This window comes from Ovis canadensis, chromosome 12 (genome assembly GCF_042477335.2).
Source record: "Ovis canadensis isolate MfBH-ARS-UI-01 breed Bighorn chromosome 12, ARS-UI_OviCan_v2, whole genome shotgun sequence".
Taxonomy (NCBI): domain Eukaryota; kingdom Metazoa; phylum Chordata; class Mammalia; order Artiodactyla; family Bovidae; genus Ovis; species Ovis canadensis.
In genome coordinates, this window is record NC_091256.1 from 24,688,700 (window position 1) to 24,700,003 (window position 11,304).

An 11,304-nucleotide genomic window follows, 5' to 3' on the forward strand; every position below is an offset into this window, starting at 1 on the left:
AAAAATTTTGGTGTGCGGGTATCTTTTCAACCTCCAAATATATTGCTTAATGCTCATAACAACCCTATGAAGTATAAGTACTATTGTTTTCCTCACTATCCAGATGAGCAAACCTGCACCTGAAATCACATATCTAGTAGAGATTGGAACAGTGGTTTGACCCAGATTACCCGGTTTTCCCCTGCTATCTGATAGAGCAGACTTTTGCATGGCTGGTACCTGTCTGTACCAGCATGGCCTTAGATGCTGAGCAAATATTCACTTCATTCTCAAACCAATCCCACCAAGTAGGTGCTGTAATTGTTCTATTTCTAGATATTAGATCATAAGTGATGGAACTTGGAATATAAGTGTCAATGACCTTTGCCTACCTGTTCACACCTGTGTCACCGGTGTCTGGGAGAAAGCAGGTCATCAGTAAGTAATGTGGAAGGAGTAATTGAAAACAATGGTCAAAAGCTGATGGTTTCTTCCTTGTCATTTTCTCAGCATTCTGGGTGTGACAAGGGGTAGGTAAGTATTCAGAATGCTTCCCTGTATAATAATACCTCTTTTCCATTCCTCTGTTTCTCTGTAGAAAATAATGGACTCCTTCATGGCTTGTTCTGCAAGGCATTTGACCTGTTTGATGTTCATTGCTTTGGAAAGGGAATTACATTTTATTTTGCATGTATTTTAAAATTTGAGTTCAGTTTATCAAATACCATTATTTCATGTACTGAAGGTAGGGAATCTGACTTAAGTGGTCTCAGTGTCCGCTTTATGTAGTTAAATTTCACATATGGGTGGCTTATCTGGAAAAAACAAAAGCAACACCTGTCCAGATGATAATAGAATTATTTTTCATTAAAGCAGTATAAGGGGGGAACTTTTATCCAGAGGTAACTTCTCCTGTTATTTATTTAATAGGCCAGGACTACTTTTCCATCTTTTGATTGTTCATGTCTGAGGACCAGTCTTCTTTTCCTCTAGTATCCTCCATACCTGAAAATCACCTAATTTTTGGAAGCTGAGAATGTTCTGTTGCCTCTTTTGACAGTTGGGTAGTTGACTTGCAGAATCACTGAAATGTTTGACATTGCCGAATCACTCCTATTGCTTGGATTTAAACAGATACATTAGGTTGTTAGACTTCAGTGATATTTGTTATGTATACATTGTTTTAGTGTTTGTTCCTAATACATGTATGTACACACATATGTATAATAGGTGATGTTATTTCAAATGGATCCGAAGGAAAAGGATAGAAATCATCTTTTCAAAAGTTATGTTCATTTATTTGGAAGTGATTGGGTATAAAATTAAACTTTTTACATCTAAGAAACCATAAAGCAGTCAGGCAATTAGGTGGTCCTTGCAGACATAACTGAATTATGAAAATGAGCACATAATTAGAGGGGAAAACCTAAAACTATTGAGAAGTTGGCTCTTATTCTTATAATTTGGGTGCTAACATCTAATCAGAAATGTTTGAGGGTGACACTCCATGTGCTTGAGAATGACACTTCATGTAATTTCTAAGATGCAATATTTTAATTATAAAATAGAAACCAAGCAATGGATTGATTTGTTGGCAATGGAAATAAATAGCACAAACTTGAAAGAGAAATGTGAGAAATTTTATGCTGAAATGCAACAAGTATGGGAAAGCTACCCTGCCCAGAAAGAGAGAATGCTTTTGTTCTCAGAATCAGAAGTCTTAACACTATAATTTGTGTACCCTGAAAAGATGCGTACACTTTTAAAAATGGCTCCCCATTGAAGAGTAGGTGTGCCGTGTAAATTGCTAGAGACAAGAAAAGATGAACAACATTCAAAGAAGTTATAATAGGCATATTAATTATTTTGTGTTTAGAAAGTAACGTTTTATTTATTCCCAGTATTTCAACAGTATGGGAAAAGACCCTGATGCTGGGAATGATTGGAGGCAAGAGGTGAAGGGGATGACAGAAGATGAGATGGTTGGATGGCATCACCTACTCAATGGACATGAGTTTGAGTAAACTCTGGGAGTTGGTGATGGACAGGGAAGCCTGGCGTGCTGCAGTCCATGGAGTCTCAGTCAGACACAACTGAGTGACTGAACTGAACTGAATTCCTAGTATAATGGCTTTTTTTTCTATATACACATAAAATATTAAATTTTCAAAATTTTGAGTGAAGGTTTTAGTATAGTGTAATGTTATCCAATTTTCCATTTAAAACAAATAAAATTAGTCTCCCAAATAACATTTTCACACATTGCCTGTCAGTTTAAGCCATAAACCTCTATACATTCCTCCCTTCTGAGTTTTAATCTTCTGTTCAAGTCACTTATTTAACATATTTACACTTAAATTTGTAATGTAAGGCTCATAACATTTCTTTGTAAAATCTATCCTTCACAGTCTAGATTAAGAATGATAGCTTCTCACGTAATTAATTACCCATGCCAGAAAACTATCTTTGCTGTTATTCTCTTGTCAATCACAGGGTCACATATATTATATAATCTTTTCATTTTTCATATCTTCCATGACTTTCCTTCCACAACTAATTTAATTCAGTTTCTTGTTATAACTTGAACACTATTGGTGGTCTCTCACCTTTCTTGCAGTCTTGACTTAGTAATATGTCCAAATGCAAGTTTGATCATGGGACTTTCTTTCCCAAAGAATTATTGAACCTAAATTTAGATTTCTTAACAAATCAATTCAAAATTTAATACTTGATATCTCTTCCTAGCTCCTATTACACTGGTACATAATATGTATACATTATTCCAGCATGCTAAGCTTTAAAATTCTCAGAATGTGTTATAATTTCTCAAATCTCTGGATTATTGCACAGCAGTTCCTCTGGTACAATATCCCTTTGAGTTTCCTTTAGTAATTAAACTCTGTTCCTGTGGATTTCACTTAATGTTGCATTAATCCTCAAACGTTTTTCCTGTCTACCTATTTTGTAAGGTTTGATGTCTGTTTTAAAGAGCTAATATCACATAGTGATAGATCTATTGAAGTGTTTATGAAAGCGTATTTATTTCAATTTTCTGTTAAAATGTTTTCCCCCATTTGATCATCTTCAAGAATATCCAGTTTTAAAAGACTTTTAAATCCTGGCATTTAACAAAATATATTTCACATAGTGTCACATTTAGAAAATATTCTTTTGATGAATAATCTGAAAAGGCTTGCAGACATAATAGCATAATACAGCATATCAAATGTATAGTCATATTTTCATCTCATGCACCAAAATAACAAGGTTTGTTTAATGTGTCCTAATACATGCCCTCTACTATATTTAGTCACTATTAAACAGTTAGACTTTAAAATAATCCTCCATAGACAAGATAAATAGGACACTGCAAGACTCCTGTAGGGCACTAAGGTGCCATAAAATAGATTAAATGAGAGACAAACTTTCAAAGAATGTAGAAGGTGAAGGACAGTACCAAGTTTTGTAAAGGAAAAATTTTCTAGTTTATTCCTCACAATATGTTCCCTGGAGACAACGAAAATCTGAAGCCTGTTCTATGTATTGGGGAGAAAGAAATCGAAACTATAGGTTTAGAGGAATATAGATGTAAACAAATAAATTAGTGATGTTTAGTTTAAAACACAGTTTTCATCCTTTTTTGTTGGGTTTTTGATTCCACCACTATGATATTAAAAGTGGTCATTCACAACTTTTCAGCAACTCGCCTCCAATCACATAGCTCATGAGTCTAAGAACAACAACAACAACAACAAACCCATTGTGTGGTATAGATTAAAAATAAGTGTAATAAATAAATCAGTGAATGTTAAAACCAGAAGAGCAAATAATTTTTCAGTATTTTGTTTCTCAACTCACTGATCTTTTTTACATGCTCCATGTACTGAGGTAATAAAAAATAATTTTAGGCCAACCATATAAAACTCAATAGAGACAGATGTAGTAATGTTAAAATATTTTTATATTCTTAAGGTTATATGTAGCTGTAAAGACAAAAAAATTTAACTGAGAGATAAGCAGGTAGAAGTTTCTTTCTCACTTACACAAGCTCAGAGGCCAAGTAACCTCTTCTGTGTGTTGGCACCTTGACACCCAGGGACACAGGGTCCTTCTCCTCTGTTCTTCCACTTAGCCAGACTTCATGTGTGCCTTCATCAGGTAGCATTGAGGACTGGAAATTGGAAGATTTTCGTGTTGCGGTTGCTGTGATTTTGGTGTTTAGTTTTTTATAAGTTTGTTTGGCCACATGCAACATTAAAAATCAGGGACTATGCTTTTATGAAGATGGAAATAATGGGTATTGAGAGATAAATGGAATTTAAATTCTCTTAAAGCAAGCATCTACTTTTTTGCAGCATTAAATTCTTTGTAGCCAAAGATAGAGAAGCTCTTTACAGTCAGCAAAAACAAAACAGGGAGCTGACTGTGGCTCAGATCATGAACTCCTTATTGCCAAATTCAGACTTAAATTGAAGAAAGTAAGGAAAACCACTAGACCATTCAGATATGACCTAAATCAACTCCCTTACAATAATGCAGTTAAGTTCTGTTCAGTTGCTCATCATGTCTGACTTTTAGTGACCCCATGGACTGCAGCACACCAGGCCTCCCTGTCCTACACCAACTCCCGGGGTTTACTCAAACTCATGGCCATTGAGTCGCTGATGCTCTCCATCCATCTCATGCTCTTCCAATTATACAGTGGAAGTGAAAAACAGATACAAAGGATTAGATCTGATAGAGAGTGTGCCTGAAGAACTATGGATGGAGGTTCATGACATTGTACAGGAGGCAATGATCAAGACCATTCCCAAGAAAACAAAATGCTAAAAAGCAAAATGGCTGTCTGAGGAGGCCTTACAAATAGCTAAGAAAAGAAAAGAAGTGAAAGGAAAATAAGAAAAGGAAAGATATATGCATTTGAATGCAGAATTTCAAAGAAAAGCAAGGAGAGATAAGAAAGCCTTCCTCAGTCATCAGTGTAAAGAAATAGAGGAAAACAATAGAATGGGAAAGACTAGCAATCTCTTCAGGAAAATTATAGACACAAAGGGAACATTTCATGCAAAGATGGGCACAATAAAGGACAGACATGGTATTGACTTAAGAGAAGCAAAAGATATTAAGAAGAGGTGACAAGAATACACAGAATAGCAATACAAAAAAGTTCTTCATGACCCAGATAACCACGATGGTGTGATCACTCACCTAGAGCCAGACACATTGAAACGTGAAGTCAAGTGGGCCATAGGAAATATAACTGCAAGCAAAGCTAGTGGAGGTGATGGAATTCCAGTTGAGCTATTTCAAATCCTGAAAGATGATGCTGGGAAAGCACTCAATATCTCAGCAAATTTGGAAAACTCAGCAGTGGCCACAGGACTAGAAAAGGTCAGTTTTCATTCCAATCCCAAAGAAAGGCAATGCCAAAGATTTTTCACACTACCACACAATTGCATTAATCTCACATGCTAGCAAAGTAAAGCTCAAAATCCTCCAGGCCAGGCTTCAACAGTACATGGATGAAACACAAGCTGGAATCAAGATTGCCAGGAGAAATATCAATAAGCTCATATATGCAGATGACACCACCCTTATAGCAGAAAATGAAGAGGAACTAAAGAGCCTGTTGATGAAAGTGAAAGAGGAGAGTGAAAAAGTTGGCTTAAAACTCAACATATTGGATGCTTGGGGCTGGTGCACTGGAATGACCCACAGGGAGGGTATTGGGAGGAAGGTGGGAGGGGGGTTCAGGAATGGGAACATGTGTGCACCCATGGCAGATTCATGTTGATGTATGGCAAAACCAATACAATATTGTAAAGTAAAAAAAAAAAAAAAAAAAAAGATAATAATTTAAAAAAAAAAATTCAGAAAACTAAGATCATGGCATCTGGTCCCATCACTTCATGGCAAATAGATGAGGAAACAATAGAAACATTAAGAGACTTTATTTTCTTGGGCTCCAAAATCAACGTAGATGTTGACTGCAGCCATGAAATTAAAAGACGCTTGCTCCTTGGAAGAAAAGCTATGAACAACCTAGACAGCATATTAAAAAAGCAAAGACATTACTTTGCCAACAAAGGTCCATCTAGTCAAAGCTATGGTTTTTCCAGTAGTCATGTATGGATGTGAGAGTTGGACTTAAAGAAAGGTGAGCACTGAAGAATTGATGTTTTTGAACTGTGGTGTTGGAGAAGACTCTTGAGAGTCCCTTGGACTACAAGGAGATCCAGCCAGTCAATTCTAAGAGAAATATGTCCTGAATATTCATTGGCAAAACTGATGCTGAAGATGGAGCTTCAATACTTTGGCCACCTGATGCAAAGAACTGAGTCATTGGAAAAGACCCTGATACTGGGAAAGATTGAAGGCAGGAGGAGAAGGGGATGACAGAGGATGAGATGGTTGGATGGCATCACTGACTCAATGAGCATGAGTTTGAGTAAGCTCTGGGAGTTGGTGATGAACAAGGAGGCTTGGTGTGCTGCAGTCATGGTGTCGCAAAGAGCTGGACACGACTCAGTGACTGAACTGAACTGAACTAAAAGCAAGCATGTTCTTTCCCTCTGAGTTCATACCTCCGTCACCTTCTTTTCTGTAAAATGATCATTTGTTTGGCTCTAGGTGAAGATATGTGGCTTAGTAACTTTATAAGGGTGAGAATGTTTTTGATTACTATGCATCTTTGCAGAATTTTGCTGCAAACTGGTGGTTCTAGATGGTCTCCTGAAATTGTAGTTACCAAGATGCAAGGAATATCTTTTGGTTACTCTGTTCAGTTTCAGTTCAGTTCAGTCACTCACTCATTTCTGACTCTGCAAAGCTTTGGACTGCAGCACACCAGGCTTCCCTGTCCATCACCAACACCTAGAGCTTACTCAAACTCATATGCATTGAGTCGGTGATGCCATCCAACCATCTTATCCTCTGTCATCCCCTTCTCTTCCTGCCTTCAATCTTTCCCAGCATCAGAGTCTTCTCCAATGAGTCAGTTCTTCACATTTGGTGGCCAGAGTATCAGAGTTTCAGCTTCAGCATCAGTCCTTCCAATGAATATTTAGGAATGATTTCCTTTAGGCTGACTGGTTTGAATCTTCTTGCTGTTCAAGGAACTCTCGAGATTCTTCTCCAACACCACAGTTCAAAAGCATCAATTTTTTGGTGCCCAGTTTACTTAATACTCCAACTCTCCCATGCCTACATGACTACTGAAAAAACCATAGCTTTGACTAGATAGACCTTTGTTGGCAAAGTAAGCTGCTAAGTTGTGACTGGTCTAATATAGACATAGTTTCTCCAGATTTGACTGTAGCTTGGGCTGTGATTTCAACCAAGTTTGAGGTTGTGTCAGTCATACTTCTTCAACCCATCAATCTAGGAGAGTATCTTTCCCTGGCTGGAACCATATTATGAAAAATAAACAAATTAATGTCCTCTATCACATTCCAAGTTTATACTTGTTGATATATTAATAAGGTGAAAGATTTTGATGGAGATAACAAATTTCATCTCACTATGGAATATCAGATACTTTATTGTAGTCAGTATATACTTTCTCTTAAACCTACAAACCCAGGGGTTAAAAAAAATACATGTTTTTAAAAGGAGACTACAATGTACTAATTTAATATTTATGAAGTTTATACCTGATGAATATTAATGGAATAACTATAAATACAAGGACTAATTAAAATGTCATCTTTTGTATATCAAATGGACTATTTTTTTACACTTTATCAATTGTCTTCAAATTGCATTCTAATATCAAGCTATTTTTAATTATTCATTGGGAATTATGCAAAGTTATCTAATAAGCAGATTCTCAGGAAAGAAAGATAGCCATATATACAAATTTTTATTCAAACTTTTATCTTTTTCTCTAAAGTGGTCTTTTCAAAATGTCACATTCTTAAACTGTATTTTTAACAACTGTGCATATGTTAAATTATTAAAGAAATATAAAGCATAAAATGTTAACATATTAGGAGGTTAGTAGAAGTCCATGCATGTATGCTAAGTCACTTCAGTCATGTCTGACTCTTTGCGACCCAGTGAGTGGTAGTATGCCAGGCTTCTCTCTCCAAGGGATTCTCCAGGCAAGAATACTGGAGTGGGTTCCCACGCCCTCCTCCAGGGAATCTCCCCAACCCAGAGATTGAACCAGTGTCCTCTGTTAGGTCTCTTTCACTGGCAAGCGAGTACTTTACCACTAGCACTGCCTTGATCATCCAGTTCCCCATTGATAGCACTCATGCACACAGGCATTAAATATGAACTTATTGATGTTTGTGGACCCATTTACATCTGATGGGTCTAAATGAAGATTGTGAGGATATTTTAAGAATTATGCTTTTCTATCTTTTATATTTACAGAATTCACAATTTAAAATGACATAATTGTATATAGAGAAAGGTGGTATTAATAAATGTGTAAAAGGAAATTGGCATAATCAAACCATAAACGAAGATTAATTTAGGAAAGTTTCCTGGGTGCCAATATGGAAATTACAGTACAAACTTAGAAAAACATGTTTGTGTTTTAGGATGAGCAATTTCTTTGAATCCGTTACATATGTTTATAGCTTCATAAATATTTAACCACAATATATTTTAGCAGAAGTTTTTTTACATTCTGCTTTTAACACATTCATTATTTCACATATTCTGAAGGATTATTTTGTCATACATCTTTATCTTCTTAAATATTGAATGTTTTGATTTCAGTATAACTTGATTATTAAACACAAAAATTATTTGACAACACTCATTGACTCTGTTGTAAAGAATTCGCCTACAAAGCAGAAAACCTGGGTTTGATCCCTGGGTTAGGAATATCCCTTGGAGAAGGCAATGGCAACTTACTCCAGTATTTTTGCCTGAGTAATACCATGGACAGAGTGCCTGGCAGTCTACAGTCCATGGGGTCACAAATGAGTCAGATACAATTGACTTAAGCAACTAAACAAAACAACTACTGTTAGTTTAACCTCATGTCATATATGATTTGCAGATATTTTCTCTGATTCTAAAACTTTATTTTCCATTGTGTTTAGTGTTTCTTTTCCTAGGCAGAAGCACTTTAGTTTGATGTAATCTCACTTGTTGATTTTTGCTTTTGTTGCTTGTGCTTTTGGTGTTAATCCAAAGAATTATTGCCTAGACAAATGTAGGGGACTTCTTCCCTGTGTTTTCTCCTAGGAATTTTACAGCAACAGGTCTTATGTTTAAACCTTTAATGCATTTGAGTTAATTTTTGTGAGCAATATAAGACAGGGGTCCAATGTCATTTTTATGTATGTGGTTGTCCTTTTTATCTCCACACAAGAAGAGACTAGTGTTTCCCCACTAGATGATACTGGCTCTCTTATCAAATTGGAGTTGACTTTGCATGTGTGTATTATATATGGGTTACCTATTCTGCTTCATTGTTCTATGTGGTATTTATTTGTATGCCAGTGCCATACTGTTTCAATTACTATAGATTTGTACTATAGTTTGAAATCAGAAATGGTGATGCCTCTGGCTTTGTTCTTTCTCAGTATTGCTTTGGCTACCCAGACTCTTTTATAGTTTTATAAGAATTTTACTATATTTTTGTATTTCTGTGAAGTAATAATCCCTTTAGAATATTGATAATGACTGCGTTAAATGGACATTTTTAATATGGACATTTTAACAATATTAATATGTAATATGGACATTTTAACAATATTACTTCTTACAATCTATGAATATGGGTTATTCCCTATGTGTTTGTATCTTCTTCAATAACTTTCATCAAAACTTGTAGTTTTAGTAATACAGATTTTTTACTCCCTCAGTTAAATTTACTCCTAAATAATTTATTGTTTGTGATGATATTGTGAATAAGTTAATTTTCTTTGCTTATTTTTAATGGATATTTTATTGTTCGTATGTAGAAATCCAAATGATTTCTATATATCAATTATTGTATCCTACAACTTGACTGAATTATTTGATAAGTTCAAAAGTATTTGAGTGTGGCCTTTAAAAATTTCTGCATATTAAATCACTTAGTCTGCAAATAATGACAGTTTTCCTCCTTTCTTTCTTATTAGGATGGTTTTCATTTCTTTGCCTTGCCAGATTATTCCAGCTAAGACTTCTAGTACTATGTTGAATGAAATTGATGAAAGTATATGCCCTGTATTTTTCCTAATCTTTGAGGAAAAGTTTTCAATCTTTCTTTATTGACTATGATGTTAGTGTCAGTTTATTTCATATGACATTTATTATGTTATTCTACAAACACATTGTTGAAGGATTTTATCAAAAACGATGCTGTACTGTGTCAAATGCTTTTCTGCATATATTGAGATTATCACATTTTATATTTCATTGTATTAAAGTTTTATTACATTAGTTATTTGTAGATATCAAAACATTTTTGCATTTTATAGATAAATTCCACTTGTTTGTAGGGTATGATCCTTTAAAAGTGTTATGGCTTTAGTTTGCTGATAAAGAGAAATACTTTTCCATACAAACAGATGCTAAGGAAGTTCATCTCCAATAGACCTCCCTGTCTGAAATGCTAAAAGAGTTTTTTAGGCTAAAATGAAAGTTGATATGTAGTAACAAGAAAATGTAAGAAAGAACACCACACACTGGGTTAAAGGTAAATATACAGATTTTTAAAAATACAGATTTAAAAATACTTGAAAAGACGCTGATGCTGGGAAAGATTGAGGGCAGGAGGAAAAGGGGATGACAGAGGATGAGATGGTTGGATGGCATCACCGACTCAATGGACATGAGTTTCAAAAAGCTCTGGGGGTTGGTGATGGACCGGGAGGCCCAGCGTGCTGCGGTTCATGGGGTCGCAAAGAGTCGGACATGACTGAGTGACTGAACTGAACTGTGTTAGGTTGGTTTGTTAACAAATTAACCATATTATCAGAATTCAGAGAAAATAACATTGCGGTAACTATAGCTACTATAATTTTTAGCTTAATAGGAGGTAAACTGTGTTGTAAAAAAATAAAAATGAAAATGGGGGAGTAAAAGTGTGGAGTTTTCATATACAATCAAAGTTAAATTTCTGTCAGTATAAAATGGACTATTTTATAAATAAAATATTTTTTGTAAGCTTCTTGATAACCATAAAGTAAAAACCTAAAGTAGATTCACAAAAGAGAGAGAAGGGGAATCATGGAATACCTAAATGGAAAATCACCAATTTACAAAGGCAGGCAGAAACAGAAGAAAAAGATAGTGAAACTACAAAACAGCCATAGAGAAGATAATACGATAGCCTCAGTAAGTGTTTACATATCACTAATTGCTCTAAATGCAAAC